Here is a 12,403-nt window from a genome sequence, read left to right as displayed (position 1 = left end):
AAATGTTTCTTGAGTCAGAACTTGCTTCTCCACTCAGTGTGGCAATGCTATTCATTTCAAATAGTTTAAGTACATTTGTTTCTGTTTCAGGTTGGAGTTTTGTCCCCATCCTTGTTGGCTGTGGGGTGTGTGTGTGTGTAAAATATGAAACATTAACACAATTTCCAAAGTCAACTATTCAAGAAAATACAGTCAGAGAAATGACTCTCCACCCATTAACAGTGTTCTTGAAGGAGGAAGGACATTCTTGTTCAACAGCCTACACAGCAGCATGGGACCAGCTCTCTACAAACAATTTTAACTCAACACTTTGCCTGCTCCTTAGAGCATTGAAAAACTTCTAATGCATCTGTTACATAGAGTAGGATCATTGAAAGTCCTCACAAGGCTTCAAAGAGTGAACTCATAATGCTTAAGATAGTGGACGTAGAGAAAAATGACTCAAGCAGGCACAGTGTGTCTATGAGAATTACAAGTGTCCCCTTCACTTCCTGGGGAATCTCTCTCAGAGGCAAAAGTGACACTGTAGATTAACCAATGCATGTACTTTTCCTGGGACTTTCCTCGTTTTAGCACTTAAAGTTCTAGGAAATTTTTGAGTCCAGATAACCTGTGGTAGTTGGCACCACGAACTTTGCCTTCAGATTATGAGCCATCCAGTGATGCATGATGAACCCTGCCTTCAAGAAACCCCAGGCAAAAGTTTCTAGTGAGGTCTTACATATATCCCACTGGTCTTATAGCAAAGCCAGGCTGGATAACCTGGTGTACACAGGTGTAAAACCCCAATCAATACATTTCTGAAAAATGTAGAGACACTAACCTTGGGTTCCTCCAGGGAAGTTTCAAACTTTAAACAGCACATTAAAATTCACTAGCCAACCCAGCTCATTCTTATCTTGGGCAAAGGTCAGTACCAGACTTCCAGGCATTGCAGAAAAAAGCACAGAGCTGTCCCACTTCAGCTGTAAGATTGCCTGATATTTTGCACCATTAAACTCTTCCCAGAATCTCAGAAATGTAGAGCTGTAGAGAGACCTTTAGAATAACCAGCCTGTGGTAGCAGTATCCTAAGATGATATTCAAGATTACCACCTCCCAATATACATATCACATCTTATCACCTCTCCTTGTGGACAGAGCAAGGCACTATGATGGGACATGACTCCCATTATCTGAGGATGTTAATCATTTGGCTTTGAGTTAATCAGAAGGGAGATTGTTCTGGTTGGGTCCAGCCTAATCAGCTGAGCTTTTTGAAGGAATGTAAAATGTCAGAAAGACATCCCCCTACTAGCTTCCAATGGAAGCTAACAGCCATGTTGTGAAACAAGAGATCTGTGTGGCAAGGACCTGTGGGTAGCCACTAGCAGTTGGGTTATGTCCCTGGTTGACTCAGTCTTGCTGCTGCAACAGAATGATTCTGCCAAAGAACAAAATGCCTAGAGGCTGAAGAACCCAGGGCCTTTGCCTCTCCACGCTGACATCTCAAAGATGGCATCAACCTGCAGAGCTGAATAAATTCTTCATTCTTTAAAATCCAAGTAGTTGTTGGTGGTGCTCAGAAGTCAGTTTATTCATGAGTCAGATGACTGGCCAAGGGCTAGAAATACATTTCAACAGATCACTCTCAGTGGACTATGGGATAGACGGAGGATTACACAACAGCCTGAAAAGGTTGTGATCTTTATGCCTCATCCAGAGACATCGCTAGCACATGAAGAGGATTTAAATTGTATTGAAAGCATTGTTTACCCATCACTAATGACCGAGCTGAATATCCCTTCCTTTGTTCTTATAGCAATCTTCTAAGTGAATGGACATGAGTTTGGCAAATGGGTTTAACCTTTCTCAGATAGAGAAATAAGAGGATTTTCATTTAATCTCTCTTCTAAAAAGCTAATGTTAAAATAAAACCTTTTGAGCCGTTGGGATTTTATGTACAATGCATCGCACATTACAATACTTATAACTTTAATCATATATTGACAAAGGAGATTATTACCATACCAGAAGCTCCTAAACAGATAGAGGTCAAAACTATTATTGTGTTCAGGGCAAGGACATATATTTCCCTGGCAAAATTCATTATTACTTAGTCTTTTAGTGTTGAAATTGTCAAATACCTAATTTTCTACCCTAAATTCAATTTTGTCAAGAAAACAATTATTGTAAGCATTAATATTTAATACCAATATGCAAAATGCCACAGAATAAAACTCTAATCTATTTAAAATTTATGAAAACTATAAATGTCTAATACTACTTGAGGCCTTAATTCAAAGAATCAGGGAATGGAAAGAAGATAAGATTCCTAATCTCAGCCCCAGTGCTGCAATCCCTGTGAGGCTCCTTCCTTCCATTATAACAATAATTCTCATGCAGTTTCCTTTCTCTTCTTCCCCTTCATCCTCACCCTCTACCTCACTGAGAAACCTTAGTCCCTTTTTTTTCCAAGCCAGCTCACCCTCTGATGCTCCCATCCTAAATTACCTTCCTCTCTCTTTTATTCTAATTTTTATCCTTCTTTTAGGATAGAATGGAGTCAATCACACCATATTTTATTCACAAGTCTCTCTTGTTTAGTCTGCAATCCCCACTCAGTGGTTGACCTTAAGAGGAAAGGACACATTTCCGTGACTTTAGACAACCTCCACTGTGGCCTTCAGGTTGGATGTTTATAGTTCAGCTTTCTTCTTGGAAGACACCTTGAATCTCTGCTTCTCCTCAGCTGTGTCCATAAGGCTCCTGCACCATGGTTCCAATATTTTCCTTTCTTAAATGGCTTTTGTCATTCGTCACTAGAATCTTAACTCCCTGTGCCAGTATTTTAATCTACTTGGACATTTTGTTGGAGGTGGGGCATCAATATTGGAGCATACTTTACTCTGAGCACAACAGGGGCGCTTATGAGATCAAACTTGTCAATCATTTTGACCCTGGGTAACCTGTTTTTACAAGTTAATGAGTGCATCAGACTGATAATCAGAGTGGGTGCGGAGGGTGTGCCTAAACTTGAGAGAAGAGAGTCATTGTTCTCAACTAGAATAGCCATGATTCCATAGGAGATTCTAAGGGAAAAAAGAATGTCATCCAAAACAATGAGACCCGAAAGTTTTCAGATTTTTTGCTACATAAGATAATGACAACTAAAGCTGATGACAGCTGTTGCTCTTTATTAGTCTTTGTCATCGAAACTTGCTGGTTTTCTGATTCTTGGCTATGTGGGTAACATCACTGATGTCAAACATCTGTGCATTGTCTAGCTTAGTTTTGTCAAGTTTTACTCAACAGAGTTCAGGACCATTGGCCAAGCAGGCATTCTGATTTTTCAACAGGACACAGGCTTGGAGATAATAGAACTCAATCCCCCTTCACTGGGAAAATCAACTTCAATTCAAGACCAGGTGCTGGGAAAGAGAATTTGCAGCTACCATGTTCATAGCATTCTAGAAATGAGTGTCCTCACCGATATACATCATGTGCTTGGTTTTTAATTCAATGTTAAATGGTTGCTCATTCAAAAGTCAAGTTGTGTACTCATATGTGTGTCCAAGGCTGTAAATATTGCATTGTAAATATTATTTTTATTACTAAAGATAGTCTTGTGAAAGAGCAGACCCTTGGGTCAAACAGCAGCACATTGTTTTGGCAACTTTTTGAGCAAGCTGTGAGCAGTAACAGTGGCAGTTGACTTACTGATCTTTCTGAGAATACAACACCAGCAATGGTGGCAGCATTTTTGAATTTCTAACGACAGAAGTCGTTACGCTAGTGCCATCGATGTCATTGGTAGCAGTGGTCATTGCCAGAATAGTAGTCAAAAATAATATTTCTTATCAAAACCATTCAGTGTAGACCTTTGACCTGTCTGCCTCTTTCACCACTGGGAAAAGCCAATCGATGTTCCATGTCTAACTGGATAGCAACAACATCATATCTAAATAAAATCAGATTTTCAACAATAGGAGTGCAGGCCACTTTCTTGGGCCTGTTACAGCTTAGTCATCTGCAGTCTTGCAGAAACCAATCTTTCAGTGTCTGTAAGAACACAGAGCTCAGGTGGTCCTGTGCCCCTGGTCCCCTACCTGTTCTGGCAGCACTTTACTCAGTGGAGTAGAGGGTCAAGGCCAGGTGGACCTCTGGTGTGCTTGAGATGGTTTCTGCTCCACTGGAGAACTGAAGAAATGGGTCTGTATTCAAGAGGATGAGACCACTCTGAAAAGATTATCTATATACTGTATCTCTATTATAACGTACTGATTTCTGTCTTTCCACTTAATTCATGTTTTTATGTTTCTTTACTGAATCTTGCCTATTTTGCTTTGGTTTTAATGTTTATAATCTGTTACATTTAAGTACAGGGAACTGGAAATTAAAGAACTGCTTAAAATTTACACACTCACTGAACTTGACAAATATGCAAAATATTATAAATGTTTTTATATTTATTCAAATATAGAATATTCAACATGTTTATCTTTAAATGTAGGGAATCTATGCTTTTTACTTCTCCCTCTCACTGTATTTTTCTAAGAATTTTATTTATTTATTTCTAAGAATTTTATTTATTTATTTGACAGAGAGAGGCAGGCAGAGAGAGAGGAAGGGAAGCAGGCCCCTGCTGAGCAGAGAGCCCAATGTGGGACTCGATCCCAGGACCCTGAGATCATGACCTGAGCCGAAGGCAGTGGCTTAACCCACTGAGCCACCCAGGCGCCCTCCCTCTCACTGTATTTTTAATCATCTTTTCATTCTCATCTTACCTCCTCATCTTTTCTAGTAACTTTTCCAAGACATTGTATATTCTGACATAGCAGATCTAAAATACAGGCTGATTTTCAGCCAAACTCTGTCTTCCATGATTTGATTTACTGAAATTTCTGTTCTGCTCTGCATTGCCTTTGATGTTGATTTGATTTTATCTGGTGTGATTTTACTTCGTTTGCAATCTCTGTTTTCCACAATTTTTACCTTAGCTAAATATATGTGACTGCCCATTTGATCTCACAAACAAGAACAGCATTAGAATATCATTTTATTTTTTAAGGTAAATGCACTATCTAAAGTAGAAAATATAGTTAACTTTAAGTGTTCAAAGATAGCATCCATGCTTTTTCTGGCAATTAGTACAAAAATGATATTGTAAATTAATCTTCAGCATGCTGTCAGTAAAAGCTAATGTGACTGGAGGATACCATTATATTGGTATGCACTGATGATAGAAATATTGGTGATGGGTGTTGAAGCACTGAGTTCAAAAGCTCTGAGGGTTATGGACAGCAAAGGATTCTTCATAAGTAGAGTTATCTTAAGTAATGGGGAAGGCTGGGATGCCCAGCTTCCTAAAACAAAATAGCCCCATTCATGTCTGCTTGGATGTTCCCAAAGACTATCTGATCAAATCCTAGAATTTCCCTTGAGCCACAGCACCGGGGATATAATAGGTGCTTATGCCATGTTTGTCAGAAAAATAAATTAATGCATGAATTAATAGACTTAAAATAAGATTAAAAGAAAAAGAGAAAAACAAAAGAAAAGAATATAGTCACATGAGGTCAGTAGCTTCTCTGTCTCTATTTATGTCCATATATCTATGGGATTTCTCCATTCACAAAATAGAATCAATGCCCCTCAGATTACCAAGGCTTGCATAGTTGTGGGTAAAATTAGGTGCTTAGATGTTCACTTTATAATCATAGCACTTTACATTATATAACATCTCAAAGTTTTCATAGTGCTTTATAAAATGCATTATCTCATTTAAATTCATTTTCTATGAATGACTTCCGTATTGCCCAAATAAGTGTCAATACATCTTAACAAAATTTTAAAATGAAAACAGTCATGTTGTGTGATGAATACAATTCTGCTCACAACTTTTTTTTATTTTTTAATGGTTAGAAGAATCATTGTTTTTGTGTTTAAATTTGTAAGCAGGGAAATTATATTTAAAAATATCACTTAGCAAATAAATGAGATATTTCTCTGCTTAAATCTATTCTTGGTTATTTCAAATAAAGGACAGCTTTCCTCCTTGTTCAGGAAACAGAAAAAGCTGGTTGAGCCTGGAAAATCAGATTCTGCTTTTAAACCTGGGGTCACTTTGGAGATTAGGATTTGAACACAATAGTGGCATTCCTGGTGGGGTGAGTGGAGGCAGGGAAGGCCCATCCTAATGCAGGTAATAAGGGGTGTGTTGACTGCAGAGAATTCAGCAACAACAATCAAACGAACCCAAAGTCAGTCTCTGTATAGTCACCATGCTCCTATCCTTCTAAATTGTGTCAGTAGTAAAATGCAGAATTTAGCCTCCAACATTTACCCTACCCCACAGCAGACTTGAAGCTGAATCAGGGAAGTTCAAACTAAAACTTCTAAAATAGAGGAGCTCAAACTTGGAAGTCTTTGTACAGAGTTCAGGCTACTTCCACCCTACAGAAGTGTCAAGTCCCTAAAGCCGTAAGCTTTCCAGCCGTATCAACACTGATTTCCAATGCGTATCATAATACATACCATTTATCAGGAGAACGTATGAGGACTTATGTTCACCAGATAATTGACTGATTATCTTAATAATAAACATATTAAGTTATGACAGCTAATTTTTCCCAAAGAATAAAGTGATGTTATTTCAAATGTCATGTTTTGAATATTTGAGTTTCAATCCCCTTATTAATCACCCACAGTAAACTGACTCATTACAGGTATTAATTTGATCCTGTCTTTTGCTGTCAGATTATTAATGCTGCAAACATAAAGTGTGTCATTATAGAACTTATTGTCAGTATCAACTTTCTGCAAAGATTATAAAGATTTGGTTTGATAAGAGGAAAGTAAATCAAGAAGGATGGGGAATAATTATCTGAAGTGATTAAAATAAACAATTAATCTTTTTAGCTGGAAATAAAACCACATTGTCAATGTTCAGACTAACTTTTAGAGACGATGGATTCATGTGGGGGTGCTTCCTTAGCCCAGAAGCTGCTGAGGTACTGGAAGACAAATGTGGGTGACTTCGGTTCTGCAGAGTCTATGACAGGACCTGACTCCCCAGCACCTCCTCCTTTCCCTGCAGTGTCTGCCATTCACTGGCTTAAAATAGGCAGAAAACTCAGAGCCTTTTCAGATGTCTTTGAAATCAAGGGTAATGTTCTCTGATTTATTTTCCTTTTCTCCTCTGAAATGGCATTCAAAAGCTGTAGGAATTAAGTAGTGCATTATTTCGCCTGGTGAATTTTAGAATATGTGGAATTAATCTCCTTTTAAAGCATGATTTCAGTGTGTGTAACTGGTCTACTTTAGCTCAAACTTTAAGTACCCAAGAATGAAAATGAATTACTGATGACAAAGCAATTATTCCAACTCTCGTAGTTCACAGTTAAGCTGGAATAAAAGTAATTCCATTGCAACGAAATAAATAAGTCAGTCCATAGGAGACATGGAGAAAATCTGGGTGGAAACTTCTTTTGTATTTGTATTTTTACTAGCATGAATTCAGCGTCCTTTTTATAGCTCAAAGAAGATAAGAACTAAGGGAAAAGGAAACTAGCACTCACTGAATCTCACTGTGTTCCAGGCTTTTTTGTCATATGGAGCTTATCATGGGCTCTTGAAACAGAGACACAGGTCTTCTTTAAGGAGAGCATACTTGTTTTGAGTGCTTGAGCAAATCCTAACCAATACCTCCTGATAGTCTACCTTAATGCTGGTATCCTAGCATCAGGAAGTAGACATGTTCCAGGTATCCAGAAAATCAATCCAAACATTCTCTTCACTAAGATAAGATTAGAGGGTGTGACATCCCTGTGTTCCCTGAAGAAGAATGATGTAACTTTCAGAGCTACATTGCAAACCCCAACAAAGTGTGCACTAGAGGGAAGTCTACCTACTTTTCCTACTCTTGGTTCATTTTTATGTTCAATTTTATGGCTCCATCTAATCCTCTGGAAGAGAGGTTAGGGTGTCAGGGTTCATGTTATGACATTCATATACAGTAACGTTGGCTTGTACACATGGGAAGGAGGGATGAAGTGGCTCAGACAACTTAGCTGAATTGCACATGCTCTAACATGGTGAGAAAGAACAATAGATTTTTCATCTGTGTGCATGAAATATAGGGAGATGTAATCTACTCATTTAGCAGCCCTAGAGACCATCAATGAGGACGGCCCACCAGTTCCTTGAGGATTCCATAGATGTCCTGTTCATGTGGTACTTGGGAGCTCCATTGACAAAGCATCAGACTCTTGATTTCAGCTCAGGTCATGATCTCGGGGTTGTGAGGTCAAACCCTATGTCAGGCTTTACACTTAGGACAGAGTCTACTCTATATTCTCTCCCTCTCCTTCCACCACTCCCCACCCATGCATGTGCATGTATGCTCTTTCTCTCTTTCTCTTGCTTTCTCAAAAAATAATGTCATGTTCACTCTGAGAGTTGACCAAACCTCTTCTTACAAGCACTGAGAATCTTAGTATTGTACCCTGTCTTTAGGGAACATCTCAGGGTTGGAGAAGGCATTGGGAAATTTCTAATATAATAGAGAAATAAAAGCATTTGTATTTATTAGGAATCCTGGGTCATCTTTTCATGCAATAGAATGAATGGGGACCAGACTGACCGAGCCCAACCATAACTATAATTGATCACTGGTTAGTTCCATCCAAAGCAGACCCTGTTCTAATCAAGCACAAACATTCACAGAGGTGGTCAGTATATTTGGGATTCATTTACATGGTATTATATATGTGATCCATTTATATTCATACTCCAAATATTATTGTGCACTTCTGGCTACATTAAAGTGTAAATTTCTCCCAGAATCCCATTTCCAAATATTGTTAAAAATTTCTAGAATGATTTAAGTGACCTATGGGACTATTACTTAGGTAAGTTTTATTTATGGATGCTTTCAAGGGGAACTAGGTGAATACAGATTGGGTTTTTTGTTTGTTTGTTTTTGGTTTTTTGTAAGTAAATTATACCTCAAGAAAGGTATTTAAAATATAATAAAAGCAAAGATTATTAAAATGTCAAATCAAAAATCACCCATCCTAGTTCAGCTCCCCAAGGATGATCACATTGCAAAAAATTTTATGTGAACCTTTACAGAAGTTTATTGCAATATGCATTAAAATTTTCATGTTTATATTTTAAATAAATAATCTTAAGTTAAAAAAGAGAAAGAAACCCAAAATAGCCAACACAACATTGAAGGAGAAGAACAAAATTGATAGATTTACAATACCCAACTTTAAGTTTCACCAGAAAGCCACAGTACTCAAGATAGTATGGCATTAGTGAAAGACTAGACAAATGAATCAATGGAAGAGAATAGAGAGCCTAGACAGAGACCCACACCATATATGCAACAGATCTTTATTAAAAGGAGCAAAAACTGTTCAATAAATCAAATAACGTTTTTTTCAACAAATGGTCTGGAATAGGTGGACAGCCACATACAAATAAATACATTTAGACATAGACCTTACACCTTCAAAAAATTGGCTTGAAATATATTATCTAAATGTAAAATGAAAAACTATAAATCTTCTATAAGATATTATAGGAGAAAATCTAGATGACCTTAGGTATGATGTTACCTTTTCATATACAACACCAAAGATACAAATTATGAAAGAGATAGTTGATAAGCTGTGCAGAGAGAGTCAATTATCATATGGTTTCACTTATGGGTGGAGCATGAGGAGTAACATGGAGAACACTGGGAGGAGAGGAGAAGAGAGTTGGGGGAAATCGGAGGGAGAGGCAAACAATGAGAGACTGTGGACTCAGAAACAAACTGAGGGTTTTGGAGGGGAAGTGGGTGGCGGGTTGGGTGAGCCTGGTGGTGGGTATTATGGAGGGCACATATTGCATGGAGCACTGGGTGTGGTGCATAAACAATGAATTTTGGAACACTGAAAAAAATAAAATTAAAAAATAAAATAAAATTCAAAATGAATGAATAAATAAACAAACTAACTAACTAAAAACATCTGCTCTGCAAAGGACAGTGTCAAGAGAATGAAAAGACCTGCTACAGACTGGGAGAACATATTTACAAAAGACACATCTGAAAAAGAACTACTAGCCAAATACAGAAAGAATTCTTAAAATTCAACAATAATAAAACAAACAACTTTATTCAACAGTGGCCCAAACTCCCGAAGAGACACTTCACCAGAGAAGATAAACAGATGGCAAATAAGCATATGAAAAAATGCTCCGCATCATAGGCCATCAGGAAAAAAGAAGATTAAAAACAATGAGATGCCAGGACATACCTATTAAAATGGCCAAAATTTGGAACATTGATAACACCAAATGCTGGTAAGAATGTGGAGCAACATGAGCTCTCATTTAATGCTGGTGAGAATGAAAAACGGTACAGCCATTTTGGAAGACAGTTCAGTGTCTTCTTACAAAACGAAACATACTCTTACCATAAAATCTAACAATCAGGGGCGCCTGGGTGGCTCAGTGGGTTAAGCCGCTCCCTTCGGCTCATGTCATGATCTCAGGGTCCTGGGATCGAGTCCCGCATCGGGCTCTCTGCTCAGCAGGGAGCCTGCTTCCCTCTCTCTCTCTGCCTGCCTCTCCATCTACTTGTGATTTCTCTCTGTCAAATAAATAAATAAAATCTTCAAAAAAAAAATCTAACAATCAAACTCCTTGATATTTATGCAAAGAAGTTGAAAACGTATATCTACACAAAAGCATGCACATTAATTTACATAGTAGCTTCATTCATAAGTTCCAAAGTTCCAAGATGTCCTTCAGTAGGTGAACAGATAAATAAACAATAGTACACACAATCTATAACATATTATTCAGTGCTAAAGAGATAATGCGCTGTTATGTCATGAAGAGACATGGAGGAAACTACATGGGTATTACTAAGTTAAAGAAGTCAATCTGAAAAGGCTATATGATGTTTGATTCCAATCATACAACACTCTAGGAAAGGCAAAACTGAAACCAATAAAAGGATCCGTGGTTGCCATGAGTGGGGGTGACCAGAGGAAGAAGATGAACAGGCATAGCATAAGGATTTTTTAAGGCAGAGAAATTACTCTTTATGATATTATAATGATGGCAAGATATCATTACACTTTCGTCCAAGTGCGTAGAATTTGTAACACCAACAATGAACCATAAGGTAAACTAGACATTAGGTGATGATGGTATGTCAGTGTAGATTCATCCTTGATAAAATGCAATGTTCTGATTAATGATGTTGATAATGCAGGAGGGCATGTGTGAAGACAGTGGGTACTTGGGAAATCTCTGTACCTTCCTCTCAATTTTGTTGTATGCCTCAAAGTGCTCTAAAAAAATAGTCTTGAATCAAAGGAGAAGAAGCAAGATAAGAAGAAAAAGTAGGGGAAAAAAAGTTTAAAAAAATAATAATAAAGTAGAAAAAGTTAAAAAAAAAAAAAAGTTGTGACACTGGGCTGGTAACTCATACTGTCTGGGGCCAGAGCAGAGGACCTATAGGTACAAACTGGGAGACAGAGATGGCTTTCTACCATCATGGATGGGACATGGAGGAATTCAGTGAGGTGATACAGTGGGCAGGATGTGCTCATGAAGCTTGTCAATGGGCGAGAGAGTGTGCTTTCCCTTCTCATTGTAGCAGAATTATTGGAGGATTTTAAGGCAAACAGGGGAGGGAGAGCGGGGTGGGGGCTGGTTTGATTTGATCTGAAGCCAGAGATCATTTGGTTTCTTTGGAGAAAATGGACTAGAGAGAAGTTAGAAAAATAGGTTTTGACTAGAAAGTGGTGCATCTGGGGATGACAGTGGCCTCAGCCATGACCTCTCATGCCTAATACCTTGTTATGGAGTGAGACCACATGAAGCCCATGTCCTTCTTTTTCACATTGGTTCTTTTTTATTCCATGGAGGATGTTGCATTCACATGTTTGGGCACACTAGTCTTCATGGGAAAGATCCATCCACACCCCTAGATGAGACTTCTCCTAACCCACCATAGTTTGCCCACTACACAAGCCCTGGATGAAAGTTCAGGCCCATTATATAGGAAACTCCAATGGCCCAGGTTTGCAGAGTATGATATAGCAGGATGGGGACAAGGTATCTCCTTGGCATGACTGAAGGTCTCCACTGAGGAAGGGAACAGCCAAGGGAAGGCAGCTCTGGGGCTTCTAGAGCACAGGGCCCAGAACCGAAAGACCTTGGTTGCCTTGAGCCACACTCCAACAGAGATGCTGCTTTGTTGTCTTCTCCAGGATGCAATGTGCTATATAGCCAGTATCTGCGCTGAAGGCCTGTACCTACTAGATAAATACATCTCTGAATGTCAGTAGAAGAGAGGGCTCAATGTCTCAAAGACATCATACATTCCATGAAAACTGAAAATCCTGTTTTAAGAACA

This window comes from Mustela nivalis (genome assembly GCF_964662115.1).
Source record: "Mustela nivalis genome assembly, chromosome: 12".
NCBI lineage: Eukaryota > Metazoa > Chordata > Mammalia > Carnivora > Mustelidae > Mustela > Mustela nivalis.
Note: the sequence above shows the minus strand (reverse complement) of the source record.